At 43.8% G+C, this 23,111-nt stretch overlaps 1 protein-coding gene across 3 annotated transcripts in view; it reads left to right on the top strand.

The window, feature by feature from the left end:
- Positions 1 to 23,111, top strand: part of Znf407 (zinc finger protein 407) — a 384,272-nt gene that overhangs the window by 329,087 nt on the left and 32,074 nt on the right. The gene's annotated exons all lie outside the window — the stretch shown is intronic.

Below are 23,111 nucleotides of genomic sequence, written 5' to 3'. Positions count from 1 at the left end.
GGTTCCTCAGCCAAAAAGGGAAAGGAGAGACCAACCATCGTTTTAAAAATTAAGTAGAATTAAACAATTAAAAATAAAATAGAAAAAGACTGTAAATGTATGAGCTAGGTACTCTTCACACACACACACACACACCTGAGATTTTTTTGATCCCAAGAAAGATAAATTTGAATATTCCAGCTGTAGTGGTATTGTTTTCAGTTAAGAGTTTGTTTTAAGGTTGTAAGTATATTTCTTCATACTGTAGTTCATTTAGCACATACATGCACATACACACACACACACACACACACATAGAAATTAATCTTCTGGTTACTGCCGTAGTCACATCACACAGCATGCATGAAGAAAACAGTAATCTAAAGCCATAACCTTCTAATGGAACAGCGTCCCATCATCGAGTCTATGCAGCCAAATCTCACAAATGACAGTCATGTGCAGGGAGTGCCTTGAATGTGCTTATGACCACAGAAAGAATGCATTTACCTAACTTCTCACTTTGGAGGATGGCCCTTGCTTATTCGTCTGTTCTTGAATGAATACTTTGCAGCACGGTGACTTTAACCAATGTCCAGCTTGACAGTTGAATAGATTGTGACAGTCAGTGGTATAGGGAGCAAAGCAAGCAGACTAGCACCATGCATGTGAAATATTATGCAGTCGTAGAAAGAATGAGGACAGTCTTTGCACTGCTGCAGAATTATATCACATGTTCATGGAGGAGAAGGAATATGCAGACAGACCTCTGGGCACTCTACAGTGCTGTTTGTGTTAAAGAGAAGAGATGCAGGCATGTAGAGCAAGTGTCTTCTCGTGTGGCCATTAAATATCTGCAGGACAGCCCACAAGTGCCTGAGATGCCTCCATCCTGGAAAGGTCTTCATTTCTAGGAACATGAGTTGGAATTTTTTTTTTTTACTTGATTCCTTTTTCTGTGCGCTTTAAGTTTGAGCCAGGTGAATGTAGCATCTATGCAAAACCCATCAACTTGTAAATAACGATGTATTTCTTAGCTCAAAGGATTCCTAGAGAGTACAAAGGGAAAATGTGTGCTATTAAAATGTGTAAATAGAGGAGGAATGATGTAACATTTCAGGTCAAATGGAAAAAGATAAGTAAAATGGATAAAGGTATAGCTACCACGGGAGTGGATGTTTCAGCTGTGGACGCTGACTCTCATCTACTGTGTGAAAAGGTCACATTGGTTAAGCATGTACCATCAGCCTAGAAAATTCTGGACAGGTATGATCTAAAATAAACCTATGCATGTATTAAAATTACCTTTCTGCTCAGTGACAAGTGTGGGTGGGATCTTTTCAAGGGGTGGACTCAGAGCATCACTAAGACAGACTCTTGGTATAGTTCACCAGAGAGCCACCTGTTTTTACTCAGGCTATCAGGCCTTCTCCACTTAAGGCTTTCACATATTTCATTAACATAAATAAACTTGTATCCATTATTAAATTCTATCCAATATTTACCAACCTACTCTGCATTTATCTTTCAATCAAGAGTATCATGCCATACAAGAAAGTGTGAACTAACATGAAAGATTGTATTCATAAACTATCTGAAAAAATCGTTAAAATGATTCAGACAATGGTATCAGTGCCAGTTCAAGGTGTCTTCAGCTGTGCAGTGGGCAGTAGCTCACCCTTATGGATAATTCTGACCACCCCCCATAATTACTTTCATCAGATCCAGACTTACCATTTAAAGTCCTTTGATAAATGTGGGACGAATTTCAGATAAATGAAATGGGATTTATTATTCAAAATCATCAACCCCCATCCCATAGTCCTTGCAGGCCTTGAGCTCCAGGTCAGGTCTGTGTATAACATTGTTCTCAGCACAGAAGAGGGGAAAGGGTGGAGATCTGAATTCAGTATGAGGTAGGCTAACAGGACAGACGGCAGCTAAGCTTCAGTAATGCATGTGACATAAAATAACATCTCCAAATTATGTCATATCCTGAGCGTGCGTACGTGCATGTGGCACACACACATGTGCCTGTGTGTGTGTGTGTGTGTGTATGTGTGTGTGTGTGTGTGTGTGAAAGATCAGGCATACAAGGCTCCAAGTGATCACAGGTAGCAAGCCCATTGGCTCCGCTGCTCTTGTCTTGCTGTTGGCTGTTCATGTGTGCTTCCTTTTTTAACTGTGAGGGAGTGTCAGCACTGCCTTAAGAGAGAAGAGAAGGCTTCAAGGATAGGCAAATGGGAAACAGGCTAGTTGAGCCATAGTTCCTGAGTTCTGAATAATGAAGGGCATTGTTGAAAGTGTCAGGAAGGCTGAGGAGTAGGGAAGAAGTTAGGGAGGCAGGCCGTGGTACCACTGTAAGCAGAATGTTGGCCATACACTGAATCTCCAGGCTTATAAATTTTGTCGGAAAGTTATATACTTGATGGATAGTGATTATGGGGATCTTTCACAAGCCATTGCTAACCCAGAGCTAGCAACTCTCCCTGAGCCAAGAGTACAGTTTTATTTAAGATATTAGAGTGAAATGTTCCATATGATTGAATGATAAGGTGTGCTAACACACTGTGTGATCAATAAATGCACAGCAAGTGCAGGGCAGGAAGAAAGAAAACCATTTGACACATGGAGCCCTGGGGTTGTTCTTCTAAAGTTGGCAGAAATGCAGATTGCCTTCATGTAAAACCTGTAAACACGATGGAGGAGGTCTTTCAGGAACCTCTCATTCAAGTATTCCATATTGAGCAAATAAAAGTGCAGGGGGCCCATTGAGTTTTCATCCATTAACAGAGAGTCATTCCTTAATATAACACTACTCCCAATGTTATCGTATTTATCATTTATCTGAAATTCTGAAATTACCCCCTAGTTTGTCTAATAACCTTTATCTATTATCATGGCATCTATTACCCGGAGAAACGATATCCACCGCTAGCAACAATGAATGCAAACTTTTACATGCTAGTGTTTGCAAAGGTGGATCTCTTAGGTTTCATCCTATGGCCAAAAGTAATACAGAGAGGAAAGGATTTCTCTCAGCCACAGTTTATCCCCATCCCTGGGTGAAGCTAAGCCGGGGGTTTCTAGGCAGGAGCCTGGAGGCACAGAGGAGGCAGAGAGCACTGGGGAGCGCTGCTGCTGCTTCAGAGCTTGCTCAGCCCGCTTCCCTTTAGAACCCAGGACCCAGCAACAGTGGACTTGGGGGACAGCAGGAGGACCTCTGTAAGTTTGAGGCCAGCCCGGGCTACTTAGTGAGACATTGTCAAGAACAGGAAAAGAAAGAAAGGAAAGGAAACAAGCAAGTGAGGAAAGGCCAACAGAGGCCCGTCCCTGCCAACAGGCCGGTTTGATGGAGGCATTTTCTCTGTGGAAGTTGCCTCTTTCCAGATGACTCTATCTTGTGACAAGTTTATTTAAAACAAACAAACAAAAAACAAGCAAACAGCAGCAGCAGCAGCAACAACAACACAAAACCCTAAAACCTAACCGACACAGTGAGACAGAATAGACGCTGAGATGATGTTGTTGAGTAATTACTAATTCAGAGACACTCAGCTGAGATTTTCTTTTTTTCTCAGAAACTACATAACAATATTGGGAGACACATGGGATTGTCATTGCTGTAAGGATGCTATCAGGATGACTCCTGATAAACCACAGCCAGGCACATGTGCAGTGTCCATCACTGCTGGGGCAGCCACACCACTAAGAGGCCACAAACAGCAGCACCCGAGGTGGTTAACTGTGGTCTAGGCTGTTAAAGAAAAGGGGGGGAAGCATCAGTGGACACATCGGCTCCCATCTCACCCAGGACTGTTGCCAGGCAGGGATGTTGCTCCCGAGGACCCTTGTTCCACACGTGGCTCCCACTGAGTCTCGGGCAGCGTGATGGAAGTAAATCGAGAAGCAAGTTGATAGGACTGTGTACACACCCCAGCAGACTTCAGCTCTGCCTGGCTAGGATGGAGCCCTCAGACATGGCTCCTGGTAAGCAGCATCTGTCAAGGCTAGAGAGGGCTCTGTTTGCCAGGTGGACGTAAGAGTACTGTTCAAAATCAGGTTTCTACTCAGCTTTTCATCTGAAAGGGTTTTCTGTGTTTTGAAAATGTGGATTTCTTTCTTTGTCCTGGTTTGATCATTGAGCTTTTCATGACTTAAGTAACAGCGTTCCTCAAACCCTAAGCTTCTAGAGTTGACTTTATAGCATGCAGTGCCTCCTTCTGTGAGTCCCCTTCTCACTGTCCCCTTCCTCAGGACACTCCTCCCTGCAGTCCACTGCTGTCCTCCTCCAGCAGCTGCAGGAGGGCTCAGGACCAGTGCTCCCTGCATCAGCACCAACAGGAGACTGAATGAGTCACGTCATCATTAAGTGCCCTCCCTCCTTCTTTTCGAGGTTAGGAATCCTGGCTTCCTCCTTCCCAGGTTGTTAAAGGCATAGCAAACATGGGCATATCCTTTAAGATGGGTGCATCCTCGCTTTTCCGGACTAGACTACCTGATTACCTCACAAGATGGCCTCAGCAGCTGCATGCTCTATCCTTACAGCATACATCTCTAAATTCCTTATAGGTGCAAACATCGGTCGTGCTGGGGCTTATTCCGTGCCATCAACTCACTTGTAAATAGCTGAGTGTCCCCTCTGAAGCACATGCCCGTATCTCAGAAGACCTCGCTCTGCTTCCCGTGCTGAGGCACAGTTTAGACGTGCGAGAAGAGAGAAGTTTTCAGTTGGGTTTCTAGGCTGCAGTTAGAACACCGCCATCCATGATGCATGGCTGGGCCTGATGACTCTGGCCTGCATGAGCTGGCTAAACAGCCCCCACCTCTTTCCTTGTCAGAATCCACTTCTGTGTGATTAATGGACAGGGATCCTTTGCAAGCACTGGGCAGGGTCTCGAGCCTTGGCAGGGACTCTGTAGAATGTTTAGGGTGTGTTCCAGAAAGTACAAGAAAGATCAGAGAAATTATTTTTAATTTCAAGTCCTCCTCCCACCCCTGCCTTTTTCCCCTTGCCCTTTCCTGTTATTTCTTTCCAATTTGTGCAGGGGAAAAACAAGAAATAGATTTTGTTTTAATTTCACCAACAGTTATTTTAGTTGAGTCTCAGGAGTCCAAGAAAGCAGAATTTTACCTGCTTGCTGGATTGTAAGAGGGAAGGCTTCAGTGGCACCCAGGGACAGTTCTGGGTCCACATCAGGAGTCCTACACAGTCCCTGCAGCCTCTGGTCTCCCCACCCTTCCCAGGTTCCCTGTCCTGAAGGTGGACACAGATGTCCTGAAGCTGGAGCACCTGAGGTCAGATGCCCAGGTGTGAAGCCGTCCGGAGAATACAAGGGTTAAAACCCTCTACTCACCTCCCTCACGCAGAGCAGGGGAGGGCGTGGACACTCCTGAGCTGGTCTTTGTGGTTCCTGAGTGGTCTGTGCACCACTCTCCCGAGTGCACGAGCAATAATGTCCGCTTCTTCAGTGGTCAAGGAGCCCTGTCCAGCAGGCTGGCTTCCCTGTGTCAGTTACTTCCCGGGAGCAGCCGAGGAGAGGAAGCTGGCGCTCCAGTGCCCGTGGAGCTGTTGCACTAGCATTGGCCTGTAACGTGCCTCAAGAACCTTCACCAGTTCCCCAGTTCCGTGTTCTCACCGAGCTCCAGAGGAAGACAGCGAGGGAGGCCGTGGAGCTGAGGGAAAGCTTAGCTCATGTGTGTGTCAGCTGACAGTGGTGTTAGGTAAGGAGCCAGGCCTACTTGGTCCTCGTCACAGCAGATCCCGCTTCTGAGAACCACCCCTCCTATCATTCACGCTCCATAGAGCTAATTTTTCATTGTTGAAAACTCACAAGGGATGAGCAGTTTTCATGATTTTCAAGTGTTTGTTTTATCACACTTAACTAATACTTTATGTGCAAAATGAAAGATGAAATATCTTCTGTGATTTCTTGTTTTGCTTCAGCTATAATCAGCTATAGCTTTTCAAGCATGGGCTGTAAAGGCCTTGTGTGCAGGGCTAGGTGTCTTCAGCTGTCCCTTCAAGAACTGATGGAGGATTCTTCCAACCAAACCATGAAGCTATATGGACACATGACCTCACATTCCTGAGGCTGCTATCAGCCATGTCCCCATTATTGATAGTAGCAGAGATATTGACAGTTTGTACTTGGAAGGAAAATAGGAGTTTGATATGACATATTGTGTGTCTCAGCAAGACTCATAAATAATTTTGACAAGTTTTTGTATGCATGGGAAAGTCCTTGATTCAGCCTCCCATAAAAATAAACTTCTATTATGGAATGTATTTGTCAAGTGGCTGCTTGATGGATGGGGCTGCGTTTACCCCGTGGCAGTTCGATGAGTTTTAGATGCACAGCTTACCAGAGAGGATTTACGGGCAGTACAGAAATAATTATTCAGTATGAAATGCATAATTCCTGTACCTGAATTTTCATTTTTTATTGTATTTTGTTTCTGTTGCATTTCTGGTCTGTAAAACAAAAGAACTTGCATATTTTCTCTTTCCCAAGCTATTGTTTCTACAAGGTTTTATGTTAAAGCCAGTGAACAACCTGATTCATCATAGACCCCTCTCCAAACTGAGCTATTTTTTTTTATTGAGATGAAGAATGTTGGACATAGTTGGCCTTTTTTTTTTCCTGAAGTTATCTCAACTGTGTGCTAGTTTTAATATAACTACACAGTTGTTTTCCTGCTACAGAGAAAAGAATATTACACCTGAGTTTTTCTTTCCTTATATTCAAACCTTACAGCCTGTTTCCATTCCCCCTAAAATACTAGGGGAATTCCTCACTCATCAGCCATTCTGGTGGCCAAGGCCGTGCCCCCAACTAAGCTGGAGATTTTAGAAAGTTTTAACCACCCAGCATCTGTGATGCTGACCAGCTCTCGCCTGGATGGTTTGCCCTGCTCTCTCACCATCCCCTAAAAAACCTCTGGCATGGCGGCTCCTGTTGGAGAAGCCCATGGTGGTGTTGTCCTTCATCAGAGCACAGTGCTTTCAGTAAGGATTGACATTGTTACCTGTCCTTACAGTCTGGGAGACAGGCGGCTGCTGTGACAAAGCAGTGTGTGAGGAGCCCCTGTTGTGCACAGGACCTCTGAGTGTCCGGGCATGGACCTCTGTCCTGTGTTTACATTGCTGCCGTTGCCCCTTGCTGCTGCTGTTCAGTTCGCAATACTTCAGGCTAAGTCGCCCCTTCTGCCAGGCTGGGCAGTGAGAACTCCCCTCTGTGTCTGCCCTCTGCTCTGTGGGTTTGTTTGCTCTGGTTATCAGCTTCCAACTTAAGTTGGGTTCTTGGTTAAGACGTGTCCTCATGTCTGTTGAAGGCACTAACGCTGAACGGTTAAGTTTCCTTCCAAGTCGTGTGGCAGCTGTATCCCAAAGCCTTCATTTGCTAGGACTTTGGGGGTATTTTAGTCTCATGTCATTTTTAATTACTTTATGCTTCCTGATATTTAGAGGCTTTAAGTATTTTTCAACTTGTTCTTTTTTTTTTTTTCATTAAACAACTTTATTCATGACACATTTTAAAAAAAAATACCATCCCCTGGAAATGAGTTTAAAAAAAAAACAAAAGTCACCCCCCACTTCCTCCCATTCTTTCCAAATAAAATAAAATAAAAAAGACACCTGAAAAACAAAAATACCCCCAAACTCCCCAGAACGAAGTAGTGCATTTCCCCAAGAGTAAGGGGAATTTACAGCAGAGCCACTGGGAGCTGGAGCTTCAGGCTGCAGAAACCTGCAAAGAAAGGCACTCAAAACAGAAAAAGAAGCACAAAAGGAAACATTTTTGCTGCCAATGGTTACTCTATTGAGGGATGCATACTTCCTATTGTATGCAAAGCCTCGTGGATCGTACTTCCAATCCATAATTTTGGCTCTGCTCTACCTATGTACCTCTTGCCTCTCCCTTTCTGTCAGGAGCATACTCTTTCCCTGTGCTGTGTTCCTGCTGTCTTCATGCTGAGCATTGCAGCTGTTCTCCCCGCTTTGTCCCAGAAGAGACTGTGAGGAAGCTAGCATCTTCACAGAGTTAAGGTGGTTGATACTTTGTGTGTCTGTGAATATGCACTTTGGCTCCATTCACCACCATTTTGCTTTTTCATTATGTATCCATGTGTATGTATAGGTGTGTTGCCTGCATGTGTGTCTGCATACCATATTGCATGCCTGGTATGTGTGGAGACCAGAAGAGGGCATTGCCCCTGGAGCTGGAATGCAGTTACTAGCCACCACGTGGGTGATAGGACCAAAGCAGAGTCTGCTAGAACAACAACCAACAGTCTCGACCACCAACCATCTCTCCAACCCACACTGTAATCACACTTGTTTTAAACCGCGGGCAATAAATGGTTAGCAGAGAGAGACAAGCTGTTGGATCTTCTACGTACGAGTGAAATAGATGTCCACAGTTCGGACTTCCTTGTACTAGCCCATCCCACCACAGAGGTGTGTATTTGTCAGTAAGCTGGTTTTAAAATAAAGTTCTCAGCAAAATTAAGCCTTGCATCTTATCTTCTAAGGCAGGTAACTTGGTTCGTGGCTGCATGCTGATGGCATAGCGAACTCGGTTTGCGTGGGTGAATGCAGGGAAAGAGAAGCAGCTCTGGTTAAACTCTTGGGGCACTCCCTATCACTCTAGCACACACAAGCATTTCATGGAAGGTTGGCTTTGCCTTATTATATTGTCTTCTAGAGCTGTTACCTGGGAGCAGGCTGCTGTATCTGAGCCATGCAGGTAATCTCAGGCCCACCTTTACACTGCAGTGCTGCCCAGTTCAGAAAGCACTGACATGGAATTTCCACAGGCATGGAGGCAGAGTTTGTTTTTATTTTTTCCCTGAAATTAGAATCCTGATGTTTTCTCAGTCACTAGAGCATGTCTCCTCTGGTTACGTGCGCTGCTGGGACGAACTGTCAAGATGGACTCCCTGGCTTCCTGGGGTGCCCGTCACTTTCAAATGTACTGAGAACAAAACGAGGCCCATGAGTCCCAGGGTTAGGGTTAGGGTTTTTCACTGCTTGGGAAATGTGAACTAATGAATGGGCACACAGATATCTGTGCACATGGTTAACTCACTCGGGCTGTGTGCACACACTAATCTCCAGAAGTAGAGTACAAACATCGAAACTCATGAGTAGGGGACTGTGACTCTCCAGCTCCTTTATAACTGCAAAGAGCAAAGCAATGCTGATCCTCTGTCTTCTGGCTGCTCCATCACTCGGGTGTGGTGATCCAGGCGCTAAACAGGCATGTCAGCCCCATCAGAGAGGCATGCTTGTTGGTACAGCTGCATAAAAGTACCATAGGGTCCCTTTTGTTACATAAAAAGCGCACATTTGGATGGGGAGTGAGTCTGAAATCTATGGAGCACTGCTCTTTCATACTGATGAAAGAACGGCCGCTTGTCCAGGGCAGTGAGAGCCTCATAAAACCAGCACCCCAAAGAAACCCTCCTCTGTCTCCTGTGCTTTCTCAGGCTGTAAAACCTTGGCAGGGGAGATGCCCCTAGAAAACCAGTGTGAGATTACTGGGTTCAAAATCACTCATGAAACCTTTTGTCATTCTTGGTGTGAGCCTAATTTTGTTTTCTTTCTTAAAGAGCTTAAATTTACCAAAGTAATAATGGAATTATCATAGCAAGTAGAACAATATAAACACATGAGAAGAAGCCAGCAAAGCCACCAACTTCCTACTGATGCCAGCTCACTCCAGGACAAGACCCTCCCTCCCTCACTCCCTTCCTTCCTTCCTTCCTTCCTTCCTTCCTTCCTTCCTTCCTTCCTTCCTTCCTTCCTTCTTTCCTTCCTTCCTTCCTTCTTCCCTCCCTCCGTCCCCCCTTCTCCCTCCCTCCCTCCTTCTTTCCTTTCTTCCTTCCTTCTTTCCTCCCTCCTTCCCTCCCTCCTTCCCTCCTCCTCCTTCCTTCTCCTTCCTTCCTTCCTTCCTTCCTTCCTTCCTTCCTTCCTTCCTTCCTTCCTTCCTTCCTTCCTTCCGTGGACTAAGAGCATGCACACCTTAGAAGTCTCCCTTGGGGAACCAGAACAGAGATGGACACTTACTTCTGTTACTTCTGTGCCAAGTCTGGATCTAACCTGTCGGGTTGGCTATGTGAGGTGCCATTGAGTAGCCTCTGTCCCATCGTTGCTCAGCCATCTCCAGAGCTTCCACGCATATGCTTCTGGGTTGTCTCTCCCTATGGCCACCACAGGCAGTGCTATGTAAGATTATTGCTGCATATGTAAATATATTTGCTTACAAACAACCTGAATCTCAGAATAACAAGTAGTAGGAATGGTATTTCCATATTAATAAAAGAATTGTGAATATTTGATGGATTTCACTGAATGTAATAATTAGTATAGGATTAGTTTTTATCTTTGTGGTATCTCTTAACTTACATCGTAATTCCACTTTGGAAAGGCAGATATTTTCTCTGAAGTGACAACTTCTAGAAAATATTCTATGTATATAATCCAGTAAAATTTGTATGCATACTCATCAAGAATAATGGAGTTTGAATGCACACATTATATTTTAATATTTACTGTATCATCAATACTTCACATTTTGGGGGGAGGTGGGGAGACATCACTCAAAGGCCACTTGCCAGTTTGGTCAGTGTTATATTTAAATATAAAGTAAATCCAAACCCTTGGCACTGTGTTGAGACGGGTCACAGGACATGTGAGCTCTCGACTCACAATACTTTCTGATAGTAACGTCTTGGGCACCTGTACTGTGAGCCCATTTCTGGGCCATGGGAGCCCACGGGAGGACCATGTGACGTGTGATGTGTGTACCTCCAACGCTTCTTTGTCCAGCTTCACTACACTTTGGAGAAGGTTAAGACTGGACACTGCATCTCAGTACACGTGGACACTGAGCCCTCTGCACAGAACACAGCGAGGAAAGGAAAAGTCCCACAGCTGGGCTGTGAACTTCCTGCTTAGGGACTCGGTTTTACACCACGTGACGATGGATACAAATACCTTATACTGTGCGGGCCTGGCTCACTCATTAAGATAAAACTGTGTTCGCTTTAAAGACATACATCTTCCCAAGTTGAGCTATCAAGTTTTGATGGAGTTTAGGATTGGGTGGTTATATTTTATGGCTCTCCCAGTGTGTTGTGCCGGGCATCAGCATTGTGGCAGTCGGGATACATATTTAATTCCTGATTCAAAAAAAAAAAAAACAGATGCTGTGACATGAGCAATTTTAAGAAAGTATTTGGTGTAGATTCAAATAACATCTTGGAAAACTAGTTTCCCCCTTTCTTAAGAGACGCTGTGATGTTTCAGTGCAGAAATTGTAGGTCCGTATTCATTGAGCCATGACTCGGGGTTTTGATTTGACTTGGTTTAGTCCAGGGTGTTGTTTTGGTCCCCTCCACACACACACATACACACATATTTTGGACTTTAATGACCAATTTAGCAGCAGCAGAGAAGCCCTGCTTACTCAAAGCACACCTCTTCCCTCTTTATGCTCCTTCTCATGCAAGGCCCTGAAAGGCTTTACTAAAAGAGAAACAAACGTGTATGTTTAGTTGCTGGAAGAGAGAATGACAACAGAAATGCTCTCTGGTGTAGAAAGGGGGCTGGCTGGGGAGGATTGGCATCATGGTTACAGCAGCTTAAGTCATCCCACCAGAGTGCAGGGGCAGAGCTGAGGACCACTGGCCTGCAGGTACCCCCTTCCTTCAGGACCTTCTGGTACCACTGACAGGGTGGGGTGTGGTGAAAGGGAGAGGAAAGCGGGGTCGGAGGAGGGAGGAGAAGCTAAATGTACTAGTTGGTGTTTTTTATATAAGGTTTTTTGACTACTGGGTTTTTCTGACTGTTGCCTTGTATAATTACAAGTGGAATCTACCAAATTAAAGTGGCCATTTGGGTTCACTGAATCAATACATGGAGATCCATTTCCCATTAGCTTACGTTCTTGGGGAAATCTGTCTGGGAATCTGTCTAGCATTTGACATTTCTGTTGCAGAGGAGACTTTTGACTGTGGGTCAGATCCAGATCCAGCCTATATTTTCCAAGAAGAGCCTTGAAGTGTACCCAAGGGCTGCAGATGTGTATCGCTGTCTCTGAGGCTGTCTCTTCAGTGTGTTCACCTAGTGTGTACCTTTAAAGTGATGACTTTAAAGCACACTTTTTACGTTGACCTCCAGTATCCGGCTGCTGTGCTTTTGTCTGCCAGTTAAATACCTGAGCACCAGGTAACCTTGCTCTGGGGTTCAGAGTTCCAGGCGTACGTAAGCTCTCATGCTCGCTTGCATTCGAGAGTGACCCTCTGCCTTTTTCTCAGCTTCTGACTGACTCTTCACACCCTCAGCCTAGTCTCTTCTAATGTAGGTCACCTTGCCACCTTCTTGAAGGTCAGATCATCTCAAAAGCTTGTGTTTAGCACCCATGCATGCAACTGCATATACTTAACCAAATCAGGGCTTTCCTTCGAGACAAATGACTCTCCTCTTGTCATTCATCCTTCCTACATGATCAGACTCCTACTTCATTTGATTATTTCTAACCCACCAACAAAGAGAAAACGTAATGCTTAGTTTAGTGAGTTGTAGATGAGAGGCGTGTGCTACTTTGTCTCCATTAGACAAAGTATTTTTACAAAATGTTTCTTCTTTTTCTTTAAGTTGAAAGAAAATTTAAGGTAATTTACATGTAGTATTTTGTTTTTCTCCCTAAAAGTGTTGAGGAATTGGGCTCATTAGGAAAAGGTGCTTGCCACACAAGGCTGAGACCCACGGGAGGAGAACTCAGTCCACACAATCGTCCTCTAGGCTCCACCCTCGTGCAGTGACAAGACACACGCACAACAGTAATCTTCAGGATCTAGAAACTAAACAGGCTGTATAGATGAGATATGTGCAGGCCCCAGGAGCTGGGAAGTTCACCATGGGTTCTGAAGCATGCATGCTGCTGCCTGGTTTCTAGTGTGAGGCACACATTCTACCCTGGAAGTTGATGGACCCTGAATGTACTGTTGAAGCTTAAACAGTAGATCTTCTTTTTCTGTTTATGTACTCTGCAAGCTGATTCATTTGAGAGAACTCCAGTGTTCCTCTCTTGCTCTTGCTATTATTCAGAATAGTCTGGAAAAACATTACTTCTTGACAGGGTTTCTCTGTATATAGCCCTGGCTGTCCTGGAACTCACTTTGTAGACCAGGCTGGCCTCAAACTCAGAAATCTGCCTGCCTCTGCCTCCCAAGGGCTGGGATTAAAGGCGTGTGCCACCACACCCGGCCCAAAACATTACTTCTTGAATGTTTTAATGTGGTCTGGGAGAGCTGAAGAATAGATTTTTAAAGTAAAAATACAGGCCATAAATATTTTAGCTTAAAAAAAAATCAATAAAAATGTGTGTAACCGTTATCAGTGTGTGCATCAAGTCTGTGCTGTGTTCAGTCCTCCTTGGGGTTCATGCTATAGATGAACACTTTCCGAAATGTGATTCTCACTCACGTGCAAACAAGATGATGCAGAACGAGCTATAAGAACATGAGGTACTCCGAGATACTCACACTGAGTCTGAGTAATGAGATGTACTCCAGTGCACACAGTGGAAGCAATGCAGACTTGTCTATGGAGTCTGCGACCATGATGGAGACCTTACTTATATTCTTCTTTTGTGTTCATTCATAGGATTTCAGGCTTCCTTACTGGATTGACCAGGCTATACCCTCTCATGAATAATGATGGGCAACAGAAAGCATTTGCTCTGATACAACATGGGATGTTTTCTAATTCGCCACTATAGTTTTCATCAAACAATGCCCTCCACCAAACCAACCAACAAACAAACCCCATTAGATCTGCCAAGCAATCACTGGAATTCCATGTGTCACATTAAGGAAATGTGTTTCTATAATAATGTGACAGGTTTTTTATAGGATTTTAAATACTTCAGAATAATGGGAGAGAGATAAATAAAAGGTCTTGACTTAGTTGTATAACTTTGACTGGTGTCTACCCACAAGACATAAGACACATTATAAACTGATAGTCTTAGCAAGGTGTGTGTTTCAGAAAACATTTTTTGGGTGTGGGGTGGGGAAAGCCAGCTTAAAGTGTTCAATAACCCAAACGTTGACAAGACCTACATTTCGGCTCTCTTAATATATACACAGTTTTTATTTTGGTATAGTGCCCACATAACCACATGGCTACAGTCATATCACCCATAGCCTCAGGCCTACTCAGTTATTTAGTAAACTTGTAGGAGCGAATTGCTGTTTTATTGTTTTTCAAGAGTTAATTTTGTGTGTTGTCTATGAGAAGAGAAGATGTAAGATTGTTTCTCTAATTCTCACGTGTTCCTGCCTTGTTGGATTAAAGGGTCATTGAATTTGGATGGAGAATTGTGTGAGTACGTGCATGAATGCATGGGTGGGTGGGTGGTGGCGGCGGTGGCGGTGGCAGCAGTGGAGGTGGTGGCAATGGGAGCAGCAGCAGCAGCCAAAATCTCAGGACTGGATGAATGTTCTTTCTCTATAATGCTTGAGACTAGAAACACCTTGGATGTCAGATTTTTCCACTTTTTCAAATATTTGCATTTATGTAATGAGGTCTCAAGTTTAAATACAGAATTCATTTGTGTCTTTTATATTCCTTAGACATACAACCTGAAGGTAATTTTTACAATAATTTTAATTTATTTTTAGTCAACATGTAACATATTGTTTCTTTATTGTATTTTCATAAGATTGTGCCACTGAACTTTGTTATATTTGTTCTCTTGCCACCCCTGAGCCTTCCCACTGGTCCTTGTCCTCCTCCCAAATAGTGCCCTCCACTTTCATGTCAGATGGCTGGGTGGAAAGGCAGGCAGGCAGGCAGAGTCCTAATATGAGAGAAAGTATGTGATATTTGTATATTTCTCCCTCCCATACCACTGCTTTTTCTTGTGCCTCTTTGCTTCACTCCCCTTCCATTTTCATTTCACACACACACACACACACACACACACACACACACACGGGGAGGGGGGCAGGGGCAGGATTTAAATTTAATTCTTTGTATGATGATCTCCAGTTCCATCCGTTTCCCAGCAAATGACATATTGTTCTTTATGGCTGAGTAAAACTTCACTGAATATCTGTCTCACATTTTCTTTACCCACTTCTCTGTTGACTTTATGATGATTCTAGATCTTACCTGTTTTGCACAGTGGAGCAAAACACAAAGATATGCAGATATCCCTGGCATACTTATGGTCCTTTGTGACCCGTGAGTCATACAGCTGGATTAGACAGAATCCTCTGAGGACACTTGATGCTGGCTTCCACTGCACTACTCCCCTCCTACCAACACTGGACAGCGGCTCTCTTTCCTTCATATCCTCAGCAGTATTTATTGCTTATTCTTTTGATAATCGCCTTCCTGACAGAAGTGACGTGAAAACTCTGTTTGGATTTGCATTCCCCTAATGGCCAAAATCATTTGGCCATTTGTAGTTCTTTTGAGAACTGTTGGCTCATTAGTCTAGTTCTTGATTGGATGAGTTGGGCGTGGTTTGTGTTTGATTCTTGAGTTCTTTACATATTCTAGATGTTTTCAGAACCCATATCCCATATCCATATATTGTGAAGTGTTTTCTGTTTGTTTTCCTCTAGCAGTTTCATTTCTTACATTAAGATTATTTTAATTTGATTTTTCTACAAGGTGTGTGTGTTTGTGTGTGTGTGTGTGTGTGTGTGTGTGTGAGAGAGAGAGAGAGAGAGAGAGAGAGAGAGAGAACGCCCTGGTATTCCACTTGCCCATTATCATTTGCTGAAGAGACTGTCTGCTGTCCAGGGCTTAATGTTGGAACCTTTGCTTATGATCAAGCAGCAGTAGCTTTGTGGGTTTATTTGTGGGCCTTGTTGTCCTCTATTCTTTCGCATAAATTTGTGTGTGATTTCTATACCCATATCATGATGTGTGTGTGTGTGTGTGTGTGTGTGTTATAAGGACCAGGAAGTATAACTTGAGGCCAAATATTGTGATGCCTTCCGTACTGTTGTGTTCAGGATTGCTTTAGCTACTCAGGGTCTTTTGTACTTAGGAATTTTAGGATAGTTTTCCATATTCCTGTGAAGAATGGAGTTTTGATCAGGATTGCATTGAATTCGTAGGTCGCTTTCTGTAATACAGCCATTTCCACAATAGTTGTCGTCCTGAGATGCCTTTCTGTCCTCTGATGTCTTCAGCTTCTTCCTTCTGTGTTATAAACACTTCATCTTAGAGGCTCTTCTTTTCGAGGGTTACATTAGATTCTTAGGTAGTTTATTTAAAGCTATTGTGAATGGGATTTTCCCTCTGAGTCTTTCTTGGCAAGTTCATTATAAAAGGCTATTGATTTTTATATGTTTATTTTACATCAAAAATGTTGATCAGTCATAAGAGGTTTTTTTTGTAGAGTTGTGTAGTTCTAGCTTGCCTTTGATTGCTGTGGCAAACCACGAAGCAACCGTAACTTGAGGAGGAAAAGGTTTATCCAGCTCACACCTTGAGGTTTCACAGTCCATCACGGAGAGAAGTCAGGGCAGAGCCTCAAGCAGGAGCTGAAGCCGGAGGCCGCGGAGGCCGCTTGTTGGCCTTGCTCTTTTGCCTCCTCAGCTCCTCACTGTATGTATCCTACAGTGGCTAAGGCCGAAGCCAAGGTTTCTCTTGGGGAAACTGGGAAGAAGAGGAGGCAAATTAAAGCTGAGGTCTGCCCTGGGAGCCAATCAGTGCTTTCAAATGCCAGCCAGCATTGAACACCCTTAGGCGGAGAGGAGACCTGCAGGCTAGACCTGAGCATCAGAATTCTAGTCCTACCATCAGGGAATCCCCTGGCAGATGGGTCTCTGCCACACCCGGCCTGCCCCTGCCCTGCAGTCGTGCACATCAGTGTTCTTCACAGTTATTCTTCAGTAAGGGTCTGCACCTAGCCATAGAGGATGGGACCACCTACCACCGTGCTCTTCACCACCCACGCCTCCAGACCCCAACTTCCTAGTGTCTGCGTTCTCTTCTCCATCTGTTCCTCGCCCGGGACTGTGGCAGAGTCCTCCTATTCTCCCTAACTTGAAATTGTGGACAGCTGTCAAGTGATAACTCCACTCCTGATGCTACCCAGGAGGATTCGCCTCCTCACCACATCCCCAGTGAGAGCCAAAGTCTGAACTGGGGAAAGCCGCATGGCTCTCCCTCAGGGTGGCAGCTGGAGGCACATGCTGCCCCTCCCCACCTCTGGATGACCATATGTCCCTCTTTGCTGCCAGACATTCTCTTGCTTCCCCTGTGGCCTCCCTTGTAACCTCCAGTACTTCTCCAGCCTTTATTCCAGTAGAACAGAGTCCACAACAGAATGAATCCTCACGCTTCCATTGCCCTCATCTGAGACAGCTTCTGATCCACCGTCTTACCTACTCTTGAGCTCATCTCTGCAAGGTATCTCTAATGTCCCTGCACTCTAACTGTGCCTTCAAAATGAACTCTGCATAAAATTCCCACTATGACTCAGATAAAAGTTTGGTTTCAGGTGCATTTTATGTTTTGGAATTTCCTATCAGAAAAGCATCACCATTGGTAAACAAATGCAGCTATAGCATTTGAGTAATCTAACAAAAGGGCCAGTGCACAAATACAACAGAACTTTAAAACTAGGTACAGAGAACAACGAAAGCGGCTTGTCTGTGGCAGTCTAAGATAGCCAAAACAGTACCATGTGCGTCCTCGAGTAAGACCATTTGAGCTCGTATAATTAATAAAATGCAGCAAGTATATGGTTAGCCTGAAACTGAGCCCAGCACTGTATGCATGATTGAGAATCTAGAAAATGTATGAACCTTATACTTGGCCTTAAAGAACATCCAACAAATATAGGGAACCTGCAGTTTCTAAGTTGTAGTCTCTGATATGATAAGTAATAAAAATTTCAACAGGTAAAAAGCAAACACCTGAAATTATCAAACTATACTCTCAGGCCAGAGAGATGGTTCCGCATTTAAGAGCATCGGCTGCTCTTCCTGAGGACTTGGGTTTGATTCCTATCCCCCATAGAGTAGCTCAAAACTCTCGGCAGCACTAATCCTAGCAGACCCAGGGCATACACGTGGCGCAGTGGCATTCATGTAGGCCAGACACCCGTGCATAGAGTAAATAAATAACACTGTATTCCCATATATTACTGAGTTGTTTTTTTTTATTTTTTGTTTTGTTTTGTTTTTAATAAAGAGATCAAACAAATCTGTAGGAAAATGGTACAAACTCAATAAATGATTATATCTTTTTTAAAAGATGACAGGTCAATCATAAATTAGGAAATGGAGCTTAAACAAAAGCTACCTACCACAATTTATACTTGAACCAATGCAAATTTTAAAGAAGGGAAAAATAGTTGTAGACCTTGTATTTAATTGATAAAAAATACATACATGAACATCTTCATGTGCCTTAAAACTATTCTTATCTTTTGATATGGAAGAGACAGAAGGGTCTCCATGGCATTGCGCAGTGAGAACAGCCTGAATGTTAAGAGAAGGGGCAGAGCGTTTAATAGCATGTTGTTCGGCCCTGAGCCAGCTATACTGCAGAGTAGAGAATTACCCCTCTGACTCAGACAGACCTGGGCTTAATTTCTGGATAGAGCATTTTGCAGGTCCATGGCCTAACCCCTCTAAAGATGAATACACTCAGGAAAGATCGTGCATGATAATCGTACAGGGCAGTGTTCCCAGTAAGGAAGGTGCTTACTGAAGAAAATAGCACTTAGCATGTTTTGTGAGAAGTAGTGAATTTACTATTAGTGTGCCAGTCATTATAATTATCTCATTGTAATTAATGTAAATGAAATCATACCAATGTACATTCATAATTATAATTTATAACAATTATCTTCAATGATATATCATGTATTAACTAATTAATAATGGAGGAGAGCAAACTTTAATAGCCCCTAAGTAAATCCGCAGAACTTTCGGGGTCTGACTAACGAGACTGCCTGCCCTTCATTGCTCTGACAGCTGACCACTGCCTGGCTTTCCTGCTTCCTTCTTGTCCAGAGAAACTGGAAACTTGCTGTCTTGAACCAAGATCACTGCTATTTTGAAAGCTCCTTGTGGGAAATTGAACCTTGCCTGTGAAGTGTTCCCTGATGTAGCTATTTAAGTGCATGCTCGAGTGCAAGTTTTGTGATATATGTCAGCCAGTCTCCTTGTTCATGGAGCCTGCTTTAAAATAGGAAAGTCTTTGGTCAGGTGGCTCTGCCTAGCTTCCGAGCTTCCTTTACTCTAACAAGAACATTCAGGATGTTTCAAAATTAGTTATCATGTGTACTCTTTGTATTGACAAAGTTGTCAGGCTCTTTTGATTGCTTGCTTGGTTTGGCCAACGTATATTTAGCACATTCAGAAGGCACTACAGGTGTGTAAAGCGTGCTCTGTCCAAGGCCTCTGATCCACGAATTGACGCGATGGGGTGTGAACTCAGAAGCTAAAATTCCTCACCTAGCCCTGGAGCTGAGGCCTGTCTCCATGCATAGTGCAGTAGCAGCAGCTGAAAAGTCCTGCTCAGGCTTGGAAATGAGGCTTTGCTAGTGGGCATTACTGAGAGCCTTACAAAGGCCGGTAAACCATCCCTGAGCTCTGGATGCTTCAGGCACTCCTTGAGTCTCCACAAAGGATCCCGGAGCTGCCAGGCTGGGTGTATTAGAAGTCCTGTTGTCAGGGTAACAGGGCTAGAGGACCAGAGTATTGAGTCCTAAGAAGAAGAATTCTTTTGGTGTTAATTAACTTATCTTCAGAGAAATCTTGTATCACCTATGTCTTTTGATTGATTCATCATTTGTTGTTATCCTTTAACATACCATGTAGAACTTTTACCTAAAGTATACCCAAGAGAAGTGTGCTGCCTTTTTTTTTTTTTTTTTGTCAAGCTAGTGAAACAATGCAGTGTGAAATTCCAAGCTCGTTTCTCCCGAGGAGCACACACTTCGTAGAACCTGTTAGCACGCTCACTTTCAAATGTGCTCACAGATTGTTATCCTGCTTGTTACTAAACAGTCCAACTAGTGACTCTGAAAATTTAGAGTAATACATTTGAAGATCTGTGTAATGGTGTGTATTTTTAAAGTAATTGTCTCAAATAATTTCATCTCATAGGCACACATTGTCACAGATGTTTGCAAATCTAAGTTTAAAACTGATGGAAGTATTTTAAGAAAACTGAAATCATGTCAGTGGTAGAATGTATTTTACCAAGTGCAGATGTAAGACATCAAGTTCTCAGACTGATGGCAGAATTAACAGAAAACACCATCTGTTTCAATAATTATCTGAAAATACCCATGTTCTTGGATTTGTTTAATACCACTTAGTTTCCAGCTTTATTTTATCTGAGTTTGCACACCAACCAGACTAGGTTGTACAAAACGGAGACTATTTCCATCTGATCATTTTTAAAAATGTGTGTTTGCATGAATAATGAATCTTTGAATTGTTACTAAACAAGCAAATTATTTGCGTGTGTGTCACATCGGTTATCAAGTTTGCACATGTGACAGTTTCAACAGCCGTCACGTAAAATGCATAGAGCTTGTAACCATATGCTTTTCCTTGACAAAAAGCTAAAACTCAAGATCAATTTTCAATATGGAATGCACAAATTAACACTTTAAAATGCACCACAATATGCACAGCTTGGCAAAATTCGCAGAAATAGCACGTTTCTAGATATTAACTGATATCTTTGGATCCGACCTTAAGGTATTCAATCATTTTGATTAAAAGACTGATTTCTCATAAAACCACAGTCTGTTGGAGGCGCAAAGCCAATGACATTTGAGCATTCATATATTTTCATAAACTTTGAACAATGTCAGTAAGACACCTCTTCAATCTTGGCCACACAACAGCAGGGTATTCAATCTTTCTTTAGCTTAAGACAGAAAATTTGAATATCAGCATAGGGTTATAAATGTGGTGTGCTGCATGTGGAGGTCTAAGGCAGATCTGTGCGATGTTTAGACCCTCTCGCCTCATGTCCCCACCACTGTTGTGCCTTCGCTTTAGTCCTTGCTGCTCTTCAAAGGGATTTATTTTATGATCTGAAGGGTTTTGTTCTGTAAAAGCAGTTTCTTGGCAATTTTCTCTGGTGTAAGATGGACGCTTTTAAAAATGGCCACATCCTGATCAGAATGCTCAGTTATTCCTGCTGTGACAGTGTAGACGCCCCGATATTTTGTCAGCAACTTTGTCATCTTTTGAACTTAATAATTAGTCATTATGTTGCCATTATCCCTGCCCCTTTGGCCTTGTAAATGGGGTCTGAGCAGAAACTGCACCTAGTTCAAATAGTTCACTTTCCAGTCGTGTTGTTTAGTAAAGACTGATTATCCTGTATGGTGGTGAGCGGTGTGGGGCTTTCCATTTGCTGTAAATAATAATGTTAAGTGTATTAACATTACTACAAATAGCTTGTCTCTCTTTTTAAGTGTTGTCTCACAAGCGGCTCCAGAAAAAAAAAGAAAAGAAAAAACAGATGGGCTGTGAAGGAAGCAAGCAAGTTTGTCTTGCCCAGACAGAAGATGCTACACCATTCTGTTAGGGAAGAGGCAGTGAGAGGGTATTTTAATATATTGCAATGCACGGCGGGTATCACAGTGTTTACCCAAACCCATTTGGTCCTGTTAATGCTGACACTGAGCAGATCCTTATGGGAATAAAAAGCTTCACCAGTGCTCACAGACACAGCCAAGGAGCAGGGAAGGAGCTGGTTTCCGGTGTCAGAAGTCTCCTGGGCCTGTGTTCTTCAGTTTCTGTCTTCCTGTAAGGATGTCAGGCCCATGTGGGCAAGTCCACAGGCGATCCGGAATAAGGCTGTGTACTAGGCACCAAGCAGAGGCAGGGTGCAGGACATATTCTGGGGGTGGAGTTTGGAGATGGCGTGGGTGTTAGTGTGGGGAATGGAAGCAGGTAAATGTGGCTGCTGGGTTTCCATCTGGAGTGAGGGGTTTCTCGGTCACCTCTTGCTGTGTTCTCTGACTAGGGATAGATAGCAGATTCAGAGGATGGCTGCCCTCAGAGGGGAATTTAAGGAAACAATAGCAGCTATGGCTCCAGGTTGAACCCTGAAGACCCTAATGTTCAAAGTCATCCCAAGGACAGTGAGTAGTCACAGGGAAGTAAGATGTGGACAGTGAGACAAGAGGCAGAGAGCAGATGCTGCTTTCAGGACAGTGAGGATAAATTCAGATTGCCCAGTGGCTTCTCTCAGAGCTCCCAGCTTTGGAGCCCATGGCTGAACACCATGCTGCCTGCCTGCCTGCCTGCGACTCTTGTTCACAGTGGGATGATGAAAGTCTCAACTCTACCAGCTTCGGCAGTCATTGACCTATGGGCCTCTGCCTAGAAATGTTTCTGGGTCTTCAGTTGGTCTTCCCTCTGTCTGTGCTAGTGACTAATCTCTTTTTAGGCAGACACTGCTCACGTTGGACTCGGGCCCATCCTAATGGCTCCCTTCTGCCTCCATTGACTCCTCAAAGGCTTCTCTCCGGGTCCATTTTCAGCTAAGTCCTGGGTGTTAGCAACTGACACTGAAATTGGGAAGACACAATTCAACTCTTAACAGGCTCAAGATAATATGTTCTAAATATGTCCTACAGTGTGCAGAAACTGCCCAGGCACCAAGTTAGGACCAAATGGGTTCTTGCCCACGAGGAGAGAACTCCCCACAGAAGGAAGCTAAGAACTGAAGAGCACCACCTTTCCCACCTTTGAGCGGGTGTTCTCAGGGACCATCTGTGTGCCTGGTGGCCATACCCATGCCCCACGAGCAAGACTGTTTCTGTCTGAGAGTAACTGAAGACAGGTCCTGTGCCTGTGAAAACCAGTCAGTCTGTCTGTCCCTGCTGCGCTTTCAGATGTGTTTAGTTACTTGTAAGTGAGCAGTTATTTTCTTAGTTAGGAGACTAAGACTGGCCTGTCTAATATATGCAGGGTTGCTTTCATTTTGATTCTATCTGTGGCCAAGATTCCACTCTTTCAGTGTTATCCTTGTATGCTCTTGTGTTTACACGTGTGCCCATAGACAGGCTCAGAAGGTGCTTCAGAGGTGAGTGTTTGAAAGCGGCTAAACCTCA

The sequence above is a fragment of the Mus caroli genome, unplaced genomic scaffold (genome assembly GCF_978045245.1).
Source record: "Mus caroli unplaced genomic scaffold, Mus_caroli_1 scaffold_19, whole genome shotgun sequence".
In the NCBI taxonomy this organism is placed as follows: Eukaryota; Metazoa; Chordata; class Mammalia; order Rodentia; family Muridae; genus Mus; species Mus caroli.
Note: the sequence above shows the minus strand (reverse complement) of the source record. Positions and strands in the feature narration are given on the sequence as shown.